The following is a 24,632-nucleotide window of genomic DNA, read 5'->3' on the forward strand; positions in this document are numbered from 1 at the left end:
GGAGGCATCTTTCCCCATGCCCATAAGTAGCTGAATCCAGTCTCTTTCTCCAGTGACTGGCAAGCATTAAAGGGAAGCAAGAGTTTCTCATGTGATTTTTTTCCAGCTTAGCATCCCGCTGTTCACAAAGCTAATCCTTAAGCCCTCCAGTCTCCAATGCGCCTGCTGCATTCCTCAGAGACCCATGAGGCAATTACCAACCAGACAGAGGCTCCATTTAGGTTGAAGGGTCACTGGCTAAACCAAGTGGAAAACACATTCATGACTGTTCCCTGATCTTCCTCATTTCCCTGCTCACCGGAGTGCAAAGGCATCAACATCTGTACCTTCCCATTAACACCGTGTGTCTAAAACAAACAAACAAAAAACCCTAGCCCAGACAGTCTCTCATGGGTTCCATGTCTTACTTGCATATATGTAAAATGCAAGAAGACCAGACAGCCTTTGCCATTTGCCTGTTATGGAAGAGAGTGAGACAACACAGGCAACAAGGCACAAATTAGTTATTTATTTATTCATTTATTTTGCAAAGGAACAGGGAAAGCACCTGCTATAATCAGTGCATTAAGGGGAGAAGACATTGCTGTGTGTTTGCCTCCTTAAAACTTTTACAGAACCAACTCCAAGCACCACAGATCTGTTACCCAGCATTGCTTCAAAGGGTGGGTGGGGGAGCCCAGATTTTGTTGTAAAGAACATAAGCCTTGGGCTGATATGTGGAGAGAAGAAGAGAGGGTGCATGGGTGGAGTCTACCATATTCACAAACAACGATTCCCACACCCTAACATGCTATTGTGGTGCATATTCTTTGAGGGCCCCTATTTAAACAGAACTGTAGGGTTTATTTTCTATTATACAAGTTTGTGGGTTTGTGGACCAGGTTATGATTTCCTAGCACTTCACTCCCCGCGCATAGTCCTCATTAGCAGCAGCCTCTAGGAACAAGGTGGCCATATCAAAGGCAGCTGCATTCACACTGTAATCTGGAAAAGCTTGTGCTTCCTTGAAAAGGGCTCCTCAGCAAGAAGATCGGGAAAGAAAGACAGGATTTCCCATCACAGACAATCTTTTGCTGTAACGTACATCTGTAGTGATGTGAAAGCCCTGAATATAGGAAGTTTACAAACCACCATTCTAAGGTTGAGTTTAAAACCCAGTCACTCCCATCTTGCCCTGCATTCTCCCTGTTTTGTCGCTCTTTTTGATTTTATTATGTTTATATTCCACCTTTCTTCCGTCCAGGCACTGCTCAGAGCCAGACCTCTTTAGCTTCAGCCAAGTGGTGGTCTCATGCGGTGCCTTGGGGCCATATCCTGTGGACTATGCAACTTCCATGGCAAGGACTTTGGAGACAGGAACCCCACTCCTAAGCTGTACTATACAAGACGGTTACCTGACCCCAACTCTTGGGACGGGGCTGACTTCAGTTCCAAAGTTCTAAAAGAGGTTTTTAGAAATGTAAGAGCAGTTAATTATAAAGCGGGTGACTCTTGGTGGGGAAGGGTGTCTCTCTTGGGGGAAAGGGTTTTGCCTTTTATAAAATAACAGTTGAGATTCTGTGGTATTTGACTGTGTAAACACAACCACATACTATCAGCGATAACTATGCTAAAGCAAGGGGAGTTATGCTACAAGCTGAAGGAATGCAACGTGTGTGAATAACTCCCAATTTTATTCAGGCTGCAAACTCCAAGGGATCAGGTTGAACTTTTGTAGCCTCATTAGTTTGCCCAGTAAGCTGTGGATTCCAAGGCAAATGAGAAGAGCTTCCCATATCTCTACTTCATGCTACAAAGCTTAATCTCTCACTGCCGGGAGATGCATATTGTTAGTGTTTAGGTAACCAAAATGCCAGATTCCCAGGATGTGTATGGACATGCTGGCGAGGCCCCTCTGTCAGGTTCTAATCCCATAACTTTGTTCCAGGAGAAAGGCAATGCCCCATAGCTTGATCACTGCCCCACAACCTAACATCCTAGATAAGAACAGTGAAAAGCATTCACATACAGTGGTACCTCAGGTTACAGACGCTTCAGGTTACAGATGCTTCCAGTTACAGACTCCGCTAACCCAGAAATAGTACCTCGGGTTAAGAACCTTGTTTCAGGATGAGAACAGAAATTGTGCTCTGGCGGCGCGGCGGCAGCAGGAGGCCCCATTATTGCCTTTCCACCCCCATACACTGGAATCTCCCGCAAAAGGGCTGCCTTTCTCAAGAAGCCTATTAGTGTGCACGTCAGGTGAACATTACTGGTGCATGCATCCACTCACTTTGCTGAACACAGTGCATATTCACGTTGTTTTTATTTATAACACATGTCCACAAAAGGAAGGCAAATGGTCATGTAAACATTTAGGAAAAAGAGTTGCAAAAAGGCCATAAAGCCACTTGTGTGCTAATATTAATTATTCATATAGCTCCTGGGCAAGTGACAGAATAATGACTCCATGCCTGAGATTTGCATTAACAACAGCTGGAGGTTGTGCAGGAACCTTTCTTTAGTCATAGGACTAAAAAAAAAAAAGGCCTGGATTACTAGTCAGTCATCCATTCAGAGCTCTTGTGCCTATTGATGTACAGAACTTTTGATGAGTCTTTAGAGTTGGAGGAGGGAAGAGAAGGTGTGTAAGGTCTGTAGGCAAAGGAACTGCTCTCCATACCCTTTGTAAGGATTGCTCAATGAAAGGGACATGCAGCGTTGCTGTTCAAACAAATAATGAAGCCCATCACACGGCAGGGCATTGATTCACTGCGACACAACTGCAACCCCTTCCTATGGTGGACCCCCGCAGTGCCCAGTTGCAGAGGCCCCCAAATCCTCACACATCCTAGAAACAAGACAAGCAACTTTGAGGAGCCTTTTAAGTGAGGCTGCCTGGATATAGGTCAGGTGCACTGAGCTGGGGTAGAAGCTCTAGAAAGCAGCAAGTGCCAGCATGACACCCAGTTTCATAATCCCTTCTCCTGCTGACATCATCATTGCTGGAGGGCACACCAACTGCTGAAACCCTGCTTTCTTGATCTTTCCAATAAAACCACTGTGCCAGCTAGATGCAATAGAAATATCTGTGTCAGGAGAAGACTCACAGGTTGTGCACCCTTCACCATGTCTATGCAGATCTCGACCTAGAGGAAGGGGGATGAAAGAAAGCGATAGTTTGGGGGAAGGATATAAGGTACAAGGAAAATAAGAGAAGAAATTACAGAAGATAGGTAATATATATATTCACTGGAGATGCATGTAGAGGAAAGGAAAACAAAAGTAAAAGCTTTCATCAGCAATTGGGGAGGACATTACAATACTTCCAGAACCAATGTTTGTACTTAGCTTGAGAAAAGTGAAGTGATGGGACACCTCTGCCACAAGGTAAAAGCTCAAGCAAAGAACTTCCAAATATGGCTTAGATCTCAGTAGAAAACGATGCCAGTAATTGCCAGCGGATTAAGCCAAACTCTGCCTCCACCTGGCACCATGACTGGTTCTGCCCACCCTCCCTGCACCACCATTTTGTAGCTGGTGGGCCTCAGTGATTTTCAGCCGTCTCAAGTGGGCTTTAGAGTTGGAAATTTTGAGGACTGACCTCTGTTCTAGGAGACGCTGCCTTACACCAAACGGCTACAGGATCATACAAAACTGGCTAATTATGAAGACGACTGGAGGATATTCCTAATTCTTAGGAAAGGCTATAGTAGATCAGTAGCAGATCGCACACTTTGCATGTAACCCCTTCCCTGTCCATTCAATCATTTGAACCACCAGCTCAGGTTGATACAGCGCAGAGGCAGCGCTGATTAATATGGGCACCCCTGAACAGAGGCACCAATGGCCAGTCTTCCATGAACCACCCTTCGCTGTTATGCACACACGTCCCAATATCAAGTTTTATTTATTAAAAGCACGTTACCTAGCTATTGAGCGGAAACAGCGCCTTAGATGTTACCAATAACAAGGCAACCCCTGCCCGTTCTACTCTAAAAGATGTGAGGTTGGGAAGAGGCAAGCAACGTCTGGCAGCAGCGAAGTTACAAAGTTCTTCCGATCAGCTTGAATGAGAAAGGGAGGGAAAGGAGGCGCCAGACAGCTGGTCTCTTTGAGGTAACCAAACATTAGGAGGTTCCCAGGAGGTGTACAGCCCTGCTGGTGGGTCCCTTTTTTGTTCAGTCCTGTTCGAAACCCGCCACACACGCACACATACCCATTCACAAAAGGGGTTTAGGAAAAGAGCGAAGACCTAACCTGCGCCGCCCACCTTCCGCCGCGGCTTGTGAGTGAGCGGGTCGCCAGAACCGCGCGGGCGCGACGTGCCCTTCACGGGCCAGTAAACTGAGCTGCTGGGAAAGAGGAACAAGTGAGCTATCGGGGGAACGAATGTCGCTGCTTGGGAGTTAAGGGAGTTTCAAGGGTCCTGGAAACCAGCTCAAAAAAGAGCGCACTTTCACTGGATGCTGGGATGCGGGGCGGGGGGGGGGGTCGAGTGTGTGGCTGTAGGTAGAATTCTGCACACCTCCGTAACTGCGCAAGCACACCGCCCCCACCCCAAACAACCCCACCGCGGTGCCGTGCGCTCTGCGCCCCGGGGCAATGCCTTTCGCAACCCTGATTACGCGCGAGGTAACAAGCAAGGACGCAGCGCGATCTCTCGCCGACGGGGAAGCTGGTGGGAGGCGCCACAAGGACCTCCGAGCCTCTGCATCTGGCCCGACGGTCCTCTCCCCTCCTCCACTTTCCTTCCCACCTGCTGCAGGCGCTCCCAGCAAGCCCAGGTGTCCTTACCTGGCTCTTGTCCTTCGTCCGCCGCCTCCCCCCGGCCCTGAGCTTTACGCGCAGCCCACAGGCAGCAGCGCCCTTTTCTACGCTTCCTCTGCCCTCTTTTCCTTGCTTGCACACGCCTCCCTTTGGGATCAGTCACTTTCCTCTCCCCTCTTTTGTTAATTCCCGGAGCCGGGGCCTCCCCTCCCCTCCCCGGAAGGCGAAGAACAAAAGGAAAGCCCACAAAAGAAAAAGAAAAAAGGTTACATTAACTTTCTGCTCAGCCATCGCAAAGTCGCCCAGGGCAAAGGGGAAGCCGCCTGCTCCGCCTCCCCTCGCCCCCCCCTACCTTGACTCAGCCGAGCTGCCCCTTCCTCCCCTCCGGTAAGTTGAAGCAAGAAAAAACTCGCATCGCCACCGGAGGGCTCGAGAAAAGCGCCGCCACTGCTAGAAGTGCCAAAAATAAAGTAAACACAGAGGGTCACCGCTGCCCACGTGAGAAGCGGCGCGGCGTCCCGGGAGCTCCGAGAAAAGAGCCTCGGCTGGGAGGAGGAGGAGGCGGCGAGCGAAAGTGGCGGCAATTAACTCCGCAGGCGCCGGGGCTGACCCCAACTCAGGACGCCGGGCAGCAGCAGCAGCAGCAGGGTCGAACCCGGATGTGGGAATCCTGCTGCTTGCGGGGGGAGGGGTGGGAAGCCCCCGGGACCTGAATCCGACAGTCAGCCGAGCCTGACCTGAAAATCCAACTCTCGGGTTAGTTCGTCCTATAAAGAATTAACACGGCGGGTCCCTGCCCTAGAATGACATGCTCGCTGCACTGCTTGAATGGCACCTGCTCATGCCCATCTAGTTTCCTCTTACTGTTTTTATAACACGCACTCGTGCATGTTTACACAGAGGTAAGTCCCGCTGCATTCAATGGGGCTTACTTCCCTGTATTTACTAGGAATAAATCTCACTGGGATCAAGCCTTTGTTGTTGTTTTGTAACCCAGACCCTTGTTTTGTCGTGTCCTACTCTTCGTGACCCCATGGACCAGAGCACGCCAGGCAACTTTTGAGGAAAGATAGCTTGGAGTGAGCTTTATCTTTTTTAATAAAGAAAGACGGAACTCTTGAAACGCGGTTTCCCACAAGCATCTAGTTAGCCACTATGAGAACCAGATGCTGGACTAAGGTGGGCCACCGGCTCTTCTGTTCTTACTATGCACGAAGATCTATGGCCGTGCAAAGAGAGAGATGCACCAAGTGTGCCTGTTTGCTCGCAGGCGAGGTTGGAGAGGCTTCTCCAAAAATAATCAGCTCCGGTCACCTTTTTTCTGTCCTGCTTGAAAATAAAAGCGTCCGGGGGATTCATCAAAGCCCCATCCACCCGAAAAGGTCTCGAAGAAACAGGAGCGGCTAAAGATGGAAGCGCGCTCTTCTTATCTAGGAGCCTCCGGCCGGGAGACTCAGAAACAACGCGCGCCGTGCCGAGGACCTGGAAGGAGCCCGGGCGACGGGCCTGCAGGAATGCCAACTATGCGGAGGCTGCCTGTACCTGCAGCTGCTCCCTTGCTGGTGGCCCCCGGCCCGCACGGGGAGGAAGAGAGAGAGAGAGATTCTCCTTCAGCATCCGCGAAGAAACGAGCAGCGCCCGAGAAAAACCATACCTGGGGCGGAGAGGGAAACCAGCTTCACCGCCTCCCTTCACGCCGCGGTACAAGCAAGTGCAGACCCGCCCGCACTCGCGGGCCGTCTGGGCCTTCGTACCAGCGAGACGCAGAGATGTCTGCCCCCAGGCTACCATTTATTTCCATTACAAAACTGCAACGACAACGAAGCTCTCGGGGAGTTTTTCCAGCTAGTTTGCAGACCCACCCTTTACGGCTCTAAAGGGAGGTGGGGTGTTCATTGTACAAAGAAACTAATAACTCCTTTCCAGTTGTCACATTCCCAACAAACATGCATAGAAGAAGGGTACAGGTCTGGCCCTAGCCGAGGGTGTGAACAATCAGAGGGAAGATATTGCAAGCGGTAAAATGTATCTTCTAGTCAAACAGTTTTTGTATGTTGTGGGTAGAGGGGGGGAGAAGATGGACAAAGTTTCTTTTGTGGAATGCATGACTTCTACAGTACAGGCCATTTCTGAGTTTCCCCTCTCCAAGAAATGCAGCAAGAGGAGAGGGTGGAGAATGCTTTTAGGGAAAGGTCATTAAACGTGCAGCTCTGCTGGAGCCACACATTAGAGATCCGAAGACACCCGTAAGCGTGTGCGCGTGCACACACACACACACACGCATAGTAATATGGTTTACACATGCATCCATAGGCACATAATTTAGTCCAGTAGTTGCAGAATCATGAATATGACTGACAGACGAAAACCCCTTGGCCAACTTTTTTAGGTCACAGAAATGTGCTCTCCCATGTACACTTGCAAAGTGAAGCAAAGCACCACATATGCACGCGCACACAGAGCTTTTGCACATTAACAAGTACTTTTGCTCCTATCCATTACCACCACGTTTTGGAATGTTGCTGTCTATGTCAGGGCCTGTGCTAAGTTAACTCAAAGGCAGAAACAACCCTTAGGAAATGTAAGACAAGACCTTTCTGTGACGGGTTAGATTTTTTACTTCCCCTATGATCCTCTCTTGTGCCAGACAAAATAGTAGGCTGGCATAAATCACACAAGGAAGAGGGAAATCAAGGGACCAGAGGTCTCCCAACTCCTGCACCTTCAGTTCAAAGGAATCCTTTTGTCCCAAGAGAAAATCCTTCTCAAACCTCACCATATTAATTGGCTCCTTTTGTTATTCCTGGCTGGAATCTATCCTTCCTCAGCAGCTTCTTGCTTGCACTGGGCAAACATTGGCAGCAACAGGATGAGGAGCTTCCCAATAGTGGCATTCTTTGTTACCAACTTACTATTAGAAGGATGTAGATGAAACTGTTCACAGCATGTGACTGTTTTTGCTGCCCTACAGCCAACAGCCCCTCACTTCACTTCATGGGCTCTTTATAGCATGCAGACACAAAAGGCAGGTAGCCTTAAAAAAAACACCTCAAATCTCTATTTGTTATTGATATTATGCTACTTAGGTGGGGGGGTGCATGTGTGTGTGTGTACACACAGAAACACACACCCCACAGATCAGTTTTGGAGCATTTTTTTCTCATATCCTGAAAGTGTTTTGTTCATCCACACCAAATTACAGAGCCAGACATGTCTTGGGAGGCTGCCTTTTGCTCTTCCCTGTTCAATACTATACAAAGTGAACGCTTATTGGAAAACTGAGGCATTGAAATCATGCAGCAGTACAACACCACCCAGAAAACCTTCCCTATAAACTAACAGGATCAGGGCACATATCTCATGCCTAAATTCACACCACTGCAAGTACCAAAAATTGAAGTAGCCCATCAATTGGCGGAGGGGCAGAATTTGCTTCTACAGTTCAAGTCTATTGCGCTAAGGCGAAGAATACAAGACGAGCCCTGCAGGAGCAGAGCAAAGGCCTATCTGGTCCAGCATTCTGTTGTCATAGTGGTCAGCCAATGCCTGTGGGACTGCTCCGGCGGGAAGGTAAACGGTGTTTCCATGCGCTGCTCTGGTTTGCCAGAAGTGGCTTAGTCATGCTGGCCACATGACCCAGAAGCTGTACGCCGGCTCCCTCGGCCAATAAAGCAAGATGAGCGACGTAACCCCAGAGTCGTCCGCAACTGGACCTAATGGTCAGGGGTCCCTTTACCTTTTTAACGCTTGCAAGCAGGACATGAGAGTAATACTCCTCTCCCGCTCATGTTCCCCAAGAACTGGCAATCAGAGACATACTGCCTCTGACATTGGAGCTGATATATAGTCATTATGCCTGGTAACTATTGATAGCCTTATTCTCCATAAACAGCAGAGTAGTTAAAAGCAACACATTTTGACTAATTTTGACTCCTGTATTTTTTGGAAGCTTAAAATAGCAGGACGATTGCTACTGACATCTACAGGTGCCAGCTTCTCAACTAGAAGCAGTAGGTGGAGGCAGGCAGCCTACCAGTTCCCTTCACCTTCATCCCTCCAAGGCAAGGAAAGAAGGTTGGCCAAGTGAGTAACTAGTGGAAAAAACAGGGGGAGGGAGGCACAGCAGCTGCTTTCTCTTTTAGAGCCTCCCTTAAAGAGACAGGCATAATTTCTGCTTTGAGCACCAAGCAACCTTAGCTTCTTAGACATATTTGCAGGGCACATGGAACACTTAGACTACAGTCATGACATCTAGAAACCACTTATTTTAAATAATCACATGTGGACCACACTGTGTCTAAAGAAAAGTTGTCTAAGGAAAGGAGATGTAGACTTTAGCTTTTCAACAGGATGCTCCCATTTTTCTATACCTAGGCTTGCCCCCAACTCTGCTTGAAGGTCTAACATTTCCCTTCCCACATTCATCTTGGGACATCATGGCTGGCTGGGTTCCCATGCCATTTTATCTTGTGCTGCCTGGAGAGGATTGCAGTTCCTCCCGTTAATTTGCAGTGCTGTAATGGGATACGTTCCACAAGGGCAGTTCCTTCTACTTCCGTACTCTTAGAGAATGAAAAGAACAATCAGTACTGAGATTTTGCAAGTCTACTTGGAACTTGCACCCCTGTCTCTAAAATGCTTTCGGTCATGTAGACCTCCTCAATAAATGACTCCTCCTACATTCAGCTTCTGTGCTTACTCACACCATAATCATTCTTCCTGCATTTGGGCGGGGAGGGGGGCAGGGGGAGAGCACCTAGAATATGCATGCTCATGACCTCAAATAGCTCAGAATATGCAGAGGCTAACTTTGTGCCTTGCAATTACGCAGCACACCAACAACATTCCAAAACGCCACTCCAGGTGGAAATTATGCACACATTTAGTGCTGTGGTTTGAAGGGCACAAACGATGGTTCGTAACAACCAGAACTGGTGACTGCTCCCGAAAATATAACACTGGAAATCACCTTGGAATTTAACCTGCCCACAGAATCCCAAATTGTTAAAAGATATAACTGACATCATGATACGCGAGACAAAAGATGGATAACAGCCACAGTTGGCGTTCACATATTTGCAAATGCACTGGCATGAATACACAATGCCAGCTGCCCACCCAGTGTCCTCTTTAGGCGGAGTTATTTCTGGCACTGTAGTAACAGTAGCAATACACAAGTCTCCTGTCTGCCTAAGGAGAAGCAACCACACTAAAAATAGGGAAATCTCTATGATTGGGCATGAGGAAAGGTGGTTAAAGCTATCTGCATAGCTCTCCAGTACTTTGCTGGCCAAGACCATTGGCTGTTTCACCGACAGTGACAGATATGCACACTATATATAGGGGTAGGCACTGCAAGCCTCTAAGTGAACAGGGGAGAGGATTTGCAAAACCTGGGTCCTGCTAGACCAAGCGTGGCTTCCACGGCAGAAAACTGGAACAAAGAGCAGAAGTGCTTGGTAGAGACTGGGTTGCAGGAGGTGTGGTTTAAAATTTTAAGCTTCAAAATTCCTGATCCTGAACAGAGGTATGCACTCTTTATAGTAGCACCATGAGATCCACTCTCTCAACAGTATATTGAGAAAGAGGCGCTGGGGTTTTCCTCCCTGCCCTCAATCAACTGGTATAAAAATATTATGAAATAAATAAAAATAAATTGTGCTTGAGGGGATTAGGCCAGGAACCAAATGTGGCCCTCCAGGACTCCGTATCAGGCTACACTTGGCCCTCATGAAGTTATTGGGTGTTTCTGCCTGGCTAGAATTGTCATTGAACGCTGCTAATGCCTCTTATTTGCCTAGATGAAGGACAGAGCGTGTACATAGACACTAGCCTACTGCACAAAGGTAACGTCTGCACATTTGTTTTGCCCACTTTTGCTCTGGCCCACCCACTATTGGCAGGTCGCCTTCAGAAGGCTGCCCAGGTAGCCCACAGCCTGAAAAAGGCTCCCCAGCTCTGGATTAGACAAGTTAATCCTACCATAAGAAACATCCCTGGAATCAGTGATAAAGAGATTCACAATGAAAATGCTTAGTACAGTAGTAGCTGAGACGAAGTTATACAACATCATATTTTAAATATGTGTCTGGAGAAGCAGAGTTGTATTTCTATTGCACCTCTATCCAAAAGAGATCTGTAACTCTGACAAAAGAGCCACTAATAATCACATTTCCTGCTAGAAGCAAGATATAGCAAAGTATCAGATGAAGAATTATCTTAGTGCACGGGAGAAACAGTGACAAGTATTGCAACTGAGAATCTACAACCTTTTCTTAAAAGAACCCACTGAGTTCTGCAGTGTCTGGTTAGTTAGAAAGGAAGAGCAAATAGATTATAACAGGTTATGACATCGACCGATTTAAAATATATATATTTATTTTAATGTATTTAAAATAAAGTATTGCATTAATGAATTTCATTGTTTATTGTTTGCTTACTTACATTTGAATGCATCCATGGATGGTTGATTAGATTTTCAAATTGTAAGCCACCTTGAGGACTTTTGTCAAAGCAGAATATGAACTTAAAAGAATAATAAGAATAGCTCACAGTGACAAGTAGCCCACAAGAGGACTAAGACTCACTCCATATTCATAATATTCATAATAAAAATGTTACAATTTTTCACAGGCTTCCTCATTCTATTGCATTGTTCTCAGAGTTTTTGCAAAAGTTGATGGGGTGTTGTTGGTTTTCCCCAAGGGGGTTGTTGGCAAGGAGAAGCTTAATGGCAGTGTTAGAGTAGTATGTGCAAGTTGGGGGCAGCAGATGCATATGATTAGGGCAATATGACCCCAAACCACAAAGGAAAGGAGGAATTTAACAACCCAAAGGCAACCCAAACACCATAAATTTAAGGCACATGTAAAAAACTCTACCCCAAAGAATCCTGGGAATTGTAGCTCTGTGAGGGAGTAAGCTACAGTTCCCAGGATTCTTTGCGGTGGGGAAATGTGCTTTGAATGTATGGTGTGTGTATAAAGTCAGACTCTGTTGCTTTACATTGCAATCCTTTTGCATTCTATTCCTTCCTATTTCTACCTGTATCTACACAAACCCAATTAGAGCTGGGAGGAAAATACAAGATTCTCCGGTATCTCCCAGTTACACATACCATAATCCACATGCGTGGAATTGCAACTTTTGTAGTACGGTGGGATGGAGGTCTTTGCGCATGGGGGAGCTAGTATGCCAGAAAGAAACTCTTCCAATTTATCCCTGCTTGCAGCACGAAGAGCTCATTCCCTGACGCTGGACAGTCCTCACAGACAACCACAGGGGCATGTTGCTGAACAAGAAATAGAGAGAATGGAGGAGTGGGGAATTAATAGCAGAAAGCAAAGAAGATCATAAATCCAAATTAAGTGTTGATGGAATCACAAACCACAACTGAGTGGCCTATGCATTTTACAACCTGCTGAGCTGATTTATTCTGGACAGGACTGTCAAGCCCAGAGGTTAGGCTGTGAAACAAATGGGGAAACAAACCCATGGTGAGGAAGAGAATCTCTTCTTCCTTCAATGAGATTTGAAACGGAAAGCTCTCTATAAAAAGGAAAGCGCTCCAGTGCCCCCTCATACTGATCAATAGCCCCAAGGTCTGCGTGGGCCTTATCTGGCCTGTAACTGCATAGGTCTCACATGATCAAGGGTGCAATCCCACACAGAGTTTCCTAGGCACGAGTCCCATTGAACACAGCACTTCTAAATGCATAAAAGGACTGAACTAGTGAACGGACGTCCCTCTGTGTGGTCAACTAATGCAAGGTTCTCCATGAAGAAAGATTCTTTACTGAAATGGAGACTTGTGAACGGTTAAGTGAATTGCCCTTGTGCTCTAAAGGATGAATCATAAAAAAAGAAGTCCAAATAAATGAGATTACAGCTTGGGTTGTTGTTTTGTCAGTAAGCTCTTATTCTTTGCTGCATTTTATTAGTTGAAACGGCATTTTGTAAGAGTTTGTTCTGTTGCATATAAACGTTCTATTATTGTCATTGCTGTTAGATGCCCTGAGTGTGGGATGGGCAATATAGAAATTGCTTAGTAAACAGTCATCCTCTGCAGGTTCATTTTAAAACATACTTCCTCAATCTGTGTGCATTCTTTCTAGCAGTTTCTTTTGATAGGGAGAACACGCACTTATGCAGAGTGAGAGGTCAGCATTCTTCTTGCTTTTTATCTACACCAAATGCACAAAAAATTGGGAAATGAGCACCATAATGGGCTTGCTTATATTTGCCTTCAATACTGGGACTATGACATGCTGGATCTGGACTAGTAATATAACACACCACTATTATAACACACTAGACTCATCTGTTTAACAAGCAAAAACATTTACTATTCTTTCATCCAAGATGGTCCCAATTTTACATTCTACCTGTTCGGAAATATTTAACTTCCATAAGAGCAGAAGGTTCCTAATGCTTCCACAAAAAATTCCTTTCGCCCCAGCCAAGAATGTGCATTTTGAATAGCTCTATTGAAACCTTTGATAGCATGCTTGACATTAGATTTCTAATATTTAAAGAACTAGGTGCTTGGAAAGGATTAAGTAGAGATGGATCTTTCAAGGCTAGTTAAAACTCTTTTTGCATCTATTCTGCCCTGGACACATGAGTAGTCTGCTCTCCAAGAATAGGAGACTATGGAGATCCAAATAGGGCACTAAAAGCATAAATGCTCATTAAGCACTTTTAAAAGCTCTGTAAATTAAACCATTACAAAGTCTTGTGGCACCTTAAAGACTAGCAAATTCATGGTGATTCCCCCCCCCCCAAAAAAAACACCTTCCATGGTGTAAAGTCTATCTAACACATGAAGTGTTATCCTCAGATAGCCCATGCAGAGAAAAATACAGTGGACAGTGGAATCAAATGACTAGGAAACACAAGAAGTACAGTGTGACACACTTAAAATGCCAATTATTTTAGTGGAGGCGCTGAAAAGATTTTGGACAGGTCATCCTACTTCTAAATAGGCTGTTATGGTTTCCTAATGTTCCCTAGCAGAGAATAAAAATAAAAAGCTCACCAACTGCCATTTTAAAACTCCCCTTTAACACTGCCTTCCTCGACCCCCATTTCCCATGCAGAATATGTTTGGAATGAAAGGTGGGGCTGAATTAGAATGGGGGAAAGATCTGATCAGACAGCACTGGAGGGAGGTCTGCAGAGTCCCCCAGGCTCCGCTTTGTGTGTAAGCCAAGTTGCCTTCTGTGATAACAATTCACCTGCACTGCTGTGCTAACCAAGTGAGGTTCCTGAGGTGAAGGTGTGCTGCACAGAAGGCAAATTGTTGGTGAGGGGAAGAGATCTCTTACTGAGTTCTGCGTAGAATAATCCTCAGTGGCAGACATAAGGACTCTGTGCCTAGCTGAAAAGGACAGGAGGGCTTTTATGTTACAGGCAAGAAAGGGCACCAACACCCATTCAAATGAAGTAATGAAAATAGTGGCAATTCAAAATCCATTAGGGGCTTCGCACTTTGTTCTCTTTCCCCTGTCAGAAAAAACACACACTGCTCTTAGTACTCCACATTTCTAGCTCTTGCCAGAAATAATTACAGTAGTCTGTGCCTCAAGACAACTTTGAGTCCACAAGGTCAGAATCAGAGCATCACTCAGCAGTTTTCACAAGCATTACAGAAAATCCAGGCGGAAACCTTAAAAAACCACCCATGTCACCCAGTTCCAGAGCAGAGGCCTTGCCGTCTTAAAGGAAAGGGTTTTGCCACCAATTTTGACCACTTCCCCCACTTCAGCTCTTGTGGAATAATAAGGGGATCAGAATGTCTTCAACATCTCTCTCTCCCAGGGTCAATCCAGCTCTTACGTTCCTTTCTTCTTGCCATCCCTTTTATTTCAAAGTTCAATAAACAGGAAGAAAAGGGAATGGTCTTGACAAATCCCATCAAGGCTCAGGAAAAACCAAGCCTGCCTCCAGCTGACATACCAGGCCCTGCGCTAATGAGAGGTAAGGAGGCACCTAAGAAGAACAGGCAACAGCAAAGAGAAGGAGAAATGAATTATTCACATTGCACGCAGTAGACAGCTGCACAAATCACACACTTTCCACACCTAAAAGGGACAAGCACCAGATCCTTGCAGGTCCCCATGCTTGACCAGGGCTTCTACATCTTGCATCCCAAGAGAGGCAGCCCAGAGGCCAACAGCTGCATCCAGTCAAGAATGGAATTTGCAGCTGAAAGGCTTTTGTGCAAGGGATGCACAATAGCCAGGCCAGTACAGGGGAGGGTCAGAGTTAACTCTTTGATCACCACAGCCCCAGAGGGCAAAAAAGAAAGGAACAGCCTGTAGTTGCCACTCTTTCTAAAATGGCACATATGTTATCATGCATATTCAACCTGATCACTGATCACAGCAGGCCTCTAGTATTATTCAAGCAAAAAGGATACGTGTTCCTAGAACTGAGAGCTCCAGCAAGCAGTGAAAAAGCTCATCCCCATCCCACCTCTATAGCATAACACCAAATACAGTCGTACCTTGGATCCTGAACGCCTTGCAAGTTTTGGCTCCCGAACACCACAAACCCAGAAGTGAGTGTTCTGGTTTGCGAACGTTCTTTGGAACCCGAACGTCTGACGGGGCTTCCAACTGGCTGCAGGAGCTTCCTTCAGCCAATTGGAAGCCACACCTTGGTTTCCAAACATTTTGGAAGTTGAACAGACTTCCGGAACAGATTCCATTCAACTTCCAAGGTACCACTGTAACCTTTTTTTATCCTGTATGAGAATGAAAAACCAACCTTGACAATACACACCACAGTGGCTGGGGTGCAAAGGAGACCAACAAAGTGGATGAACTGCTGCGAGGGTTCTTGTCCATCTATAGATAGTGGAGAGTAGACATGGTCCCACAGTCACCAGGATAAATGAGCTCCAGAAGAAGAGTCAATGTCCATTGTTCAAGAGCACCTGAAACAGCACAGAGAGGCTGAACAAGGGTCAAAGTACAGGTGATACATATACCTCCCCTTTTTACCTTCTCCCAGCCCCTTAAGGGGCTATCTGTTACTTCAGTGTAGAAGATTACCTACATTCAAATTATTTGGTACTCAGAACTGCACCTCAGTTGTATTTATACAACTATTTCTATACTGCCATACCATAAAGCAGGACGGTGCTCATAATAAAGAGACAATGAAAAAGAATGCAATGTTTTATCACAATAGGAAGCTCAAGATGCCATCAGAAAAATAAACAAAACATTTGCTACTCAGGATTGATTCACATGACCCCAGTATGTCATGTCAGTATGTCTAGGGAATTGTGTTAATTTTGGTAGCTTTCCAGCAGGTGGAAATTTTGACCGAAAATATTGCTCTTATGGGCAACAGAGGTTTTAGCAACCTCACTGTAAGAAGAAGGGTAGCACAAGGCCCCCATTCAGCCCATAGTTTGTTACGTTTCAGAGAGAAACTAATCAAACTTGCAGCACATTAAAAGAGGTCGGTGCTATGACAGAAAATGAACATTGCTGTGATGGCTCACACTGGTTTTACAACTACAGTGGTACCTTGGGTTACAGACGCTTCCACTAACCCAGAAATAGTACCTCAGGTTAAGAACTTTGCTTCAGGATGAGAACAGAAATTGCACGGGGGCAGTGGGAGGCTCCATTAGCTAACATGGTACCTCAGGTTAAGAACAGTTTCAGGTTGAGAACAGACCTCCAGAACGAATTAAGTTCTTAACCCGAGGTACCACTGTACACTGTAAAATTACACTACCAGCAGAATGGGATAGGATGCCCATATTTTGGTTCCCCCCCCCCTTGAAGAGCCAGCTGCCAAGGGAGTGAATGTCAATGGGAGACTTGTCAGCGTAACAGTGCAATCCTATTTCTACTCAGAAGTGAGTCTCATTGTGCTGAATGGGCCTTACACCCAGGGAAGTGTGTATGAGATCCCAGCCAAAGGCCCACTGAACACAACAGAATTGTATTTCTAATGTATTGTATAGGATAGGATATGCTGCAAGTATCTTGCCCAGTAGGAGATATGTGAAATTTAACCATCAAACCTGAGCCCTGGGCTCATTAGAGATAATTTTAACAGGAAAAGGTATCACCTTTGATTTCTTAGTGGGAATTGGTTTTGAATGCAGTTTGAAAAGAATTCATGCTATTATGAATTTTAGAATTCCAAGGTCAGGCTCTGAAAGGAGTTCTTCCTTTGACACAGCAGCTTACACACCTTGGGTAATTTGTATTTTTCTGAATTGTCATATAGAAAGGGTGGCAACTCTCAGGTAGGCTTGTAGGTCATATGTTATTTTGTCATTATAATAGAAATCCAGTATCTCTAAACCTTTCTCGGTAGTCACCTGAAGGCTCTTCTTCTAAGCTTTCGTACTACATTAAAATAGCACGAGTTCTGCAACGTTTCTGAAATGTCTTGACAGAGCTCACAAGGAACGTTATTGCCATTGCAAGATTATACTTTGAATTGGAAAGCCAGTGCACTCTCACTCTCACTCTCTCAAATGTGCTTGCTAATAAGTGTCCCGCTGTTATCGTTTCAAGTGGCAGGTAAGTGTGCCCTTTTGTGAACAGCCATACTCATTGCTTTGGTGTTTAACTTTGTTATGTGTGATAGCAAATGTGGCAAGAAATGTCTGGGATTAAAATAAATAGTACTGAGACAACCAGGCGGAACATGAAAAGAAGTGTGATTAATGCCACCGCACACACATATTTAGGCTGCCAGAAGCTGCCTGAAATAAAAACAAACCAAATGTTTCTAGCCCCATACACATGGTGCTGATAAGGCCAAGGTTGCAGGTTCGATCCCCATATGGGACATATGGGATATTCCTGCATTGCAGGGGGTTGGACTAGATGAACCTCAGCGTCCCTTCCAACTCTACAATTCTATGTCCACAGATGCACCCAGCAGCACTGTGGGAAATGGGTGCTCTAAAACACTCAACGTTTTGCTGAGGCACGGTAAATGCAAAAGAAAATAATGAAGAGAAAATATTTACAAGAGGCACAAAACAGTATGTTAGTAAGCCATCCTTCTTCGCCAGCTTCCACATGCACAGCGTTACCAGAGAATTCTTTGTCTTCAAGCTGAAATCTCTGCCTAGCAAGAAGATTTAATTCCTGTTCTCAGAACAGGTTTGTCAAGCACAGTGCATATTCCCACTTGAAGAAGTTATTAAGCATTTATACAAGCTCAAATTATAAGATTTGCTGCAAATGCTGCCAATACCAACAGGAATTTACTTGCTAAGGCATCACAGTCAGTCCAAGCTGGGTAGGACACAGAAGAACAGGGAACAGACATTTTGTGAGGAGCATTGCATTTACTCATTTCCACCATGACAATTACTTTTAATACACAGTTGTATTCTAGCTAGAAAGCTTCCAGTGGGAGGATTACCCTTGAGTATGTTTAATACCACCCCAATAATTATCTTTCTAAAAACATGGATGTAAGATTTAAAAATGAAATTCTTCACATCAGTTTCTTGACTCTATGAACCATTTGCTTAGCATTTTAGCTATTACATGCAGAAAAACCCACAGCCTGACTAAATAGCCACTTTCCTGTTAGGCTGCTGTGTAAGAGAAGATGACACAACCTGCCAGGGCTTGAACAACTAAGTGTGCTCTTTGGAAAAAATCAAACAATTGCACCATTCACCTGGAAACTGCAGGAACAGCAAAACCTTACGGTAAACTTGTGTGTTTTGGCATTTTAGGTTTAGAAAAACTCTAACCCCATAGCTGGATTGCTCAAGTCGGAATGCAAGCTCAGCAGCAGTACAGGAAAGAAACCCAATATAAAAGGTGATGCCTTTGGGAAGTACTGGAAGCAGCATCACACAATAAAAGTGTTAAAGGAATCAGTGGAACACAAATTTTACAGAGGCATTTCACAACACACAGCATCCAATATAGTCTAGTAAAAATAAGGCTGAGATAAAATAAATCATTTTTAGGATAACATTTAAGCTGGCAGAAGTAGCAACATACTAATAGCTGCAATGTCCAGTTTGATGCAAAATGAGGCTATTCTCCGTCACAAGTTGCTACTGGAAGTGCCTGAAAATAGAAACAGTTGAAAACTAACAGGCACTGAGGCTGCAGTATCTCAATTTCTATAAGGTAAATAGGTTCCCTTAAGGTCAAATAGGTCCCCTTATTTGATTTATTTTTATTATATATCTTCTCTTCTTCCTAAAGGAGGAAATGATTTTAAAATATTTAACAGGAGCATTTGTACCTTTAGTACAACACTCATGAAGAAAAACCTCTCTAATGCTTTTAACCCAAATACGTATTGTAAATTTCCTTCACTATACCAGCATCGACATACAGTCGTACCTTGGTTCTTGAACAGAATCCGTGCTGGAAGTCCATTCGACTTCTGAAAATGTTCAAAAACCAAGGTGTGGCTTTCGATTGGCTGCAGGAGCTTCCTGCATTCAATTGGAAGCCACGGAAGCAGCATCAGATGTTTGGGTTCCAAAGAACATTCGCAAACCGGAACACTCACTTCTGGATTTGTGGTGTTCGGGAGCCAAAACATTTGAGTCACAAGGCGTTTGAGAACCAAGGTACGACTGTACAGTATGTTGTTGTTTAACAGTCATTATCATAACCTGCTATCACATAGTCACACCCAGCCCAGCACTTTGTTTGGGTTCAAGTTGTGCTCAAGCAAGGTGCCTCAGGCCAATAGCAGCCAATACAGTGGTGCCTCGCAAGACGAAATTAATTCGTTCTGCGAGTTTTTTCGTCTTGCGAAGCATGGTTTCCCATAGGAATGCATTGAAAATCAATTAATGTTTTTGTTTTCGTCTTGCAAAGCAAGCCCATAGGGAAATTCGTCTTGCGAAGCAACTCAAAAAATGAAAAACTCTTTCGTCTTGCGAGTTTTTCGTCTTGCGAGTTTTTCGTCTTGCGAGGCATTCGTCTTGCGAGGTACCACTGTATAGGTAAAAATGAATTAGGAAATGAGGTGTGCTTTATGGTATGTTGTGCCCAAGCCAGTTGTCAGGCTGGATACAATTCTATGCTTGCCCTGTGGGTCGCTGACCTGAGGTCCAAAGCACACTGAGGTACACACCTCAATTCCTTATGATGTTTAATACATTGGACGTTATTGGTATGGGGCATCATGCTTGACAGTGTCTTGTCACTTCCTGTCTAGATCAAGATGGAGACCACTTCTTTCAGAGCTCTGAAAGAGGTCTCTGCAACCAGATGGGGCCTCTTTGAGGAACCACAGGAGAATGGCCTGCAGTGCCTGGGGTGACCCCCCCTCCCCAGCCTATAATGAAGTCAGCCTGACAACTAGGAATAGGAGAGGCAGGAGAAGCCTTTTTGCATTGATCTAGGTACCGCTCCAGCGGGAAGGTAAACGGCGTTTCCGTGCGCTGCTCTGGTTCGCCAGAAGCAGCTTAGTCATGCTGGCCACACGACCCAAAAGCTGTACGCCGGCTCCCTCGGCCAATAAAGTGAGATGAGCGCCGCAACCCCAGAGTCGGTCACAACTGGACCTAATGGTCAGGGGTCCCTTTACCTTTAAACACAGAAACTTACAATATTTTTCTTCTTATGGTAGCCCAATTGCTGTGGCAAAATACAATACAGGTACCGGTAGGTTAGAATTTACATGTATGTTTTGCTATCTTAACTGGACTCACATTATAATTGTCTGATCTTAACCATTATCAGCTGGAATCAGCAGAACATAAAATAATGTTGTCAAGCCATAAGAACTGGATTTAGCCTAAATGAAAATCCAGGGTCTACACTGCTTTTTTTTGGTAGATCACTAGTGATAACACTTTCTATTCTGAGAACCTTGCACTAATGCCAACTGGCTTAGGTTGCCATGAAGCATGAGTCACGGCCGAATTGGCAAGCACTGTCCTTCAGTGAATCCCCTAATAGTTACTGCAAATGAGTCTCTTACCAAACTCAAGTCGAGAAGACTAGGGCTAGTACAATTCTTCCACAATTCTTGCACGGTCTGTTCCTTGAATTTTAAGCTTGCGAGGTTCAAGGACCTGTTTTATCTTTTGCAAGGAGCCTATATCAACAATTGCCAATGCATTATTAATGATAATATAATCTATCACAGATATATGGGCATGGATCCTGAGACCCCTGAATGAAAGGAAGTTGACAAAGAGAATTTTCATTCCCCTACTCACCCCAGCACCCTATCCAATGGGGGAGAGGAGACAAAAGTAGGCAGCTTGAACAAGCAGTTTCACTTGAAGCTGCAATATAGGCTGCCTCAAAATGCTAACATTAGAAGGCACATTTGCAGGAGGGGGCAGGTAGGTGGAAGGGGGTGCTTAACCCAACTCATGGCTGCCAACTCTCCCTTGAAAACATATTCCGGGGTTTTACTCCTTTCCCCTCAGCATGGAGAATAGCATTTATGAGGAGAATCGGTCAGCATGGAAATTATTAACCCAGCCTTCCCCAGCCTGGTGCCTTCGCCATGGACTATAACTCCCATCAGCCCCAGCCTCCGAAGCTGTGCTGGCTGGGGATCAATGGGAGTTGCAGTCCAAAATGGCTGAAGGACACCAGGTTAGGGAAGGCAGGTTAAGCACTAACGTCCTCCCTTCTCCACTACAAGCCCACCTCTCAACCCAGTTGTGGGAATGCCTTGGCAAATAAGGGGTTGGGAAGAGGCTTTTGTGAAGGTTCTGCCTCTAGGGAAAATACTTATTTCAAGAGCTTAGAGAAATCCTTTGTTATACCATCAGCATTTGCAGTGGGGTTGACCTTTTTCGAAATAAATAGGAGCGGATGCTTAATTTAAACAGCTCTGCACAATGGACCAAACATTACAAGTACTGTAAAAGGAAATGCAACCCTCAGATCAAGCCCTCCAACAAGTCCCTTGTAACAGCCCCACTCAGAAAGAGATAACTCCAGCTGAAACACAAGTTGCTAGCAGTAAAGCAAGCTGTCCTGAAGGGTAGAAAATTAATGGGAGCTGCAGAGCCCCTCCTGGCCTTGGGGTGCCTTCTGTGATGCAAAGATGAATGCAGAATCTCAGGTCCCCTGCACTGAGACCACTCTTCAGGCAGTTCTTGAAGACCGGCAAAAGGCTTTCCAAGGACTTTCAGCTTTCATTACCAGGCTAAACATGAACAGTAACACACTTGGATGAGTAGCTTAGAGTGGTATGGAATATGCTGGGAGTGTCGAGGTGCAACTCAGCTTGCACTATGGGCTGGTGTATCTGCATGAGAAAGGGCAGAGAGAGAGGAACCTCCAAACTTCCTAGACTGTCCTTGTGTTCATCTTCCTTCAGAGCTAGATGGATACTCTTAGGTAGGGTTGCCATATTCTGAAGAGCAAAAAAGAGGACGCAATGATGACTCTCATTTTATACAGTATGTAGGCTATAGAAGCTGTATAGAAGCTATAGAAGCAAGTCTTTAACCACCAGTTATATTTGTATCTCCTCCAGAAAGTATAGCCAGAGACATTTTGGCAAATTTAAAAAATCCACCTGGACAGCATTTTTACCTCTGAAAAAGAGGACATGTCCTGGAAAAAGAGGACAAATGGCAGCCCTAGTCAGTTGCTGACCTTACTTCTTATTCCCTCCTTTTCTTCTTCATGCTTTCCTCTTGACATATCTTCCCAGCAGACATATTTTGGATCTCTCTTCTCTTGAGACGCAAGAGCAAGCATGACTCATCACATCTCAACCTTAGGAAAGATTCCCATTCTATTTGGCTATCGACACGTATTTCCAGTAATAAATATTCACTTTGTTTTCTTAAACCCAGAGTCTCCACGTGATTACATCCGGGGAAAGTGTGCTTCTCCAACAAGGATTCTGCTTCAGTTCAGATTCTGCCGGCATTTAACTCCAAATGCTAAGAAAATATACCCCAGAACAGGTGCCAAAAGCAAAGAGACTGGAATTTACAGTCCTTTGCAGCCTCAACACTCCCAAGAACATATTTCAATTAAAGCATTAATAAGACTAGTAAGGAGGCTGCTTCTCTACTTCCTCTGCTCTCTGCTTTTAGAGTTCTCTGCAGGCCCCGCTGGAATATTTTCCAGCTCCAGCAAACAAAGAGAGTCTCTAAAAGGCTGCGCCTTATGCCTTTCATCTTCTGCCAAGTTCAGATAACATTTTAAGGTTATACTGGCTTTAAGTCCTATGTTTCCAGAAAAAAATTAATGGAAGAACAGAGTGTAACTGAAGTCAGGGACACTGTTCATTCTGTTCATTCATTAAACTTAAAGTGCAAAAGCAGAAATGTGGTTCATAGGGATCAGAAGCACTGAATGCATTTTCCATATTTATCCACACTCAATGCCCTCATTATCACAGATTATTTAGTTCCACTCCAATCTGCATTCAGGCCAGGCCATGGGACTGAGTTGACCACGGCTGACATGATGGATGACCTTCACAGAGAGGGGAACAAGGAGAGCGCAACCTTGTTCCTGCTTCTTGATCTCGCAAGCCAAGAGACTGAATCAAGAGGGTACAGCACTGGAAGAGTGCTTTTCAGCCCCCTGGTGGTTACGCTATGGGGTGCTGCAGAGCACTATTCTATCTCCAGAGCTATTTAATGCTACACGAAGCCTCTGGGGGTGATCACTGGGAGCAAGATGCTATCAGAATGCTAACTACACTCAGTTTCATTTCTCTGTAACATCTGAATGAAGCTGTGTGGGCCCTGGGCTGGTGGCCTGGGTGGAGTGGTGAGATGGAGGAAGGAAAATAAGCTTAGATTGAATTCTGGCAAGACAGAGGCACTATGGGTGAGTGGCTCCTGCATCCAAGAAATTGGTCAACTGCTTGCCCTGGATAGTTTTGCATTGTCCCCGAAGGAACAGTTTTCAGTTGGGGGGTGTTTCTTGATCCAGCTCTGTCACTGGAGGCCCAGGGTAGCCTCAGTGGCTAGAAGCCCCATTTACCAGTAGTAACCTTGTGACAGCCACATTCATTCCTGGATCAGAGAACCTGACCACAGTAGTTCAGGCACTGGTGACTTCAAGTTTGGATTACTGCAGTGCACTCTATGTGGGGCTTCCCTTGTGCTTGATCTGGAAAACACTTAGTAGTTTGGACCTTTTTACTTGCCTTACCCCACTCAACCACTTCAGTTTGTGAAACTGGTACTACATAATACTCGCTTATAAGAAATCAGTATTTTAGTGTGGTAGCATTTACTTTAATAATCTTAAGATACCTCTTTTTAACTGTTTTTAATCAATAATTTTAAGATGGCATCATAGAACTGTAGTGTTGGAAGCGACCCCAGGGGTCAATCCCCTTCAGTGCAGGAATCCTGCCCACAACCATCTTAGGGTGGGTTTGAACCACCAACCTTCTGGTTGACACAGGCAGATGCACTGAGATCAGGTTTTAGTATATATTTCTGTAAACCGCTTAGAGATTTTCCTGCAATCAAGCGGTATATAAATCCTGTTAAATATATTATCAAAATTGGGAGGCGCTGCATGCATTTTTAAAATCACTGTGGGACTCACGCCATATTTGCAACCTGAATGGATAATATTCGTAGGATATGAAAGCAAAAAAAAAAAGGGGGGGGGATACCCAAGCCAATGCTGATACTTAGGCTTTATATTTTACTAAGTGGAATGATTGTAGCTTTGGTATTGAAAAGATGGCTTGTAGGTATATGCACATGGCAGAGGACTGTGAATTAGGGTTGCCATACGTCCGGAATTTCCAGGGCATATCCGGAATACTGCAGCCGCAAGCAGTGTCCAGTGTCAGCGGTGTTGTTTTTGCAGGTTTCCCTCAGAAATAGCTCATTTCTTTGAGATTTTGCAAAAGAAAAGTTCAACAACTTTTCTGTTCGAATTTTCACTTTTTGAAATATA

At 45.1% G+C, this 24,632-nt stretch overlaps 1 protein-coding gene across 18 annotated transcripts in view; it reads right to left on the reverse strand.

The window, feature by feature from the left end:
* The window catches only part of LARGE2 (LARGE xylosyl- and glucuronyltransferase 2), a 47,021-nt gene that overhangs the window by 18,491 nt on the left and 3,898 nt on the right, over positions 1-24,632 (reverse strand). For 2 of the 18 annotated variants that reach the window (XM_083463783.1, XM_083463790.1), the window contains exons 2-3: positions 15,520-15,688; positions 11,867-12,040 (exon numbers count right to left, since the gene is read on the reverse strand). The exons of 1 other annotated variant lie outside the window; for it this stretch is intronic. The gene's annotated coding sequence lies outside the window, so the exon portion shown is untranslated. Of the gene's footprint in view, positions 1-4,239; positions 4,332-4,776; positions 5,081-5,101; positions 5,499-6,063; positions 6,202-11,866; positions 12,041-15,519; positions 15,689-24,632 lie in introns of those variants that run through there. 15 more of the 18 variants (XM_083463797.1, XM_083463780.1, XM_083463784.1 and 12 more) reach the window with 13 other exon arrangements.

This window comes from Podarcis liolepis (assembly GCF_965112155.1).
Source record: "Podarcis liolepis genome assembly, chromosome: 1".
Lineage (NCBI taxonomy): Eukaryota > Metazoa > Chordata > Lepidosauria > Squamata > Lacertidae > Podarcis > Podarcis liolepis.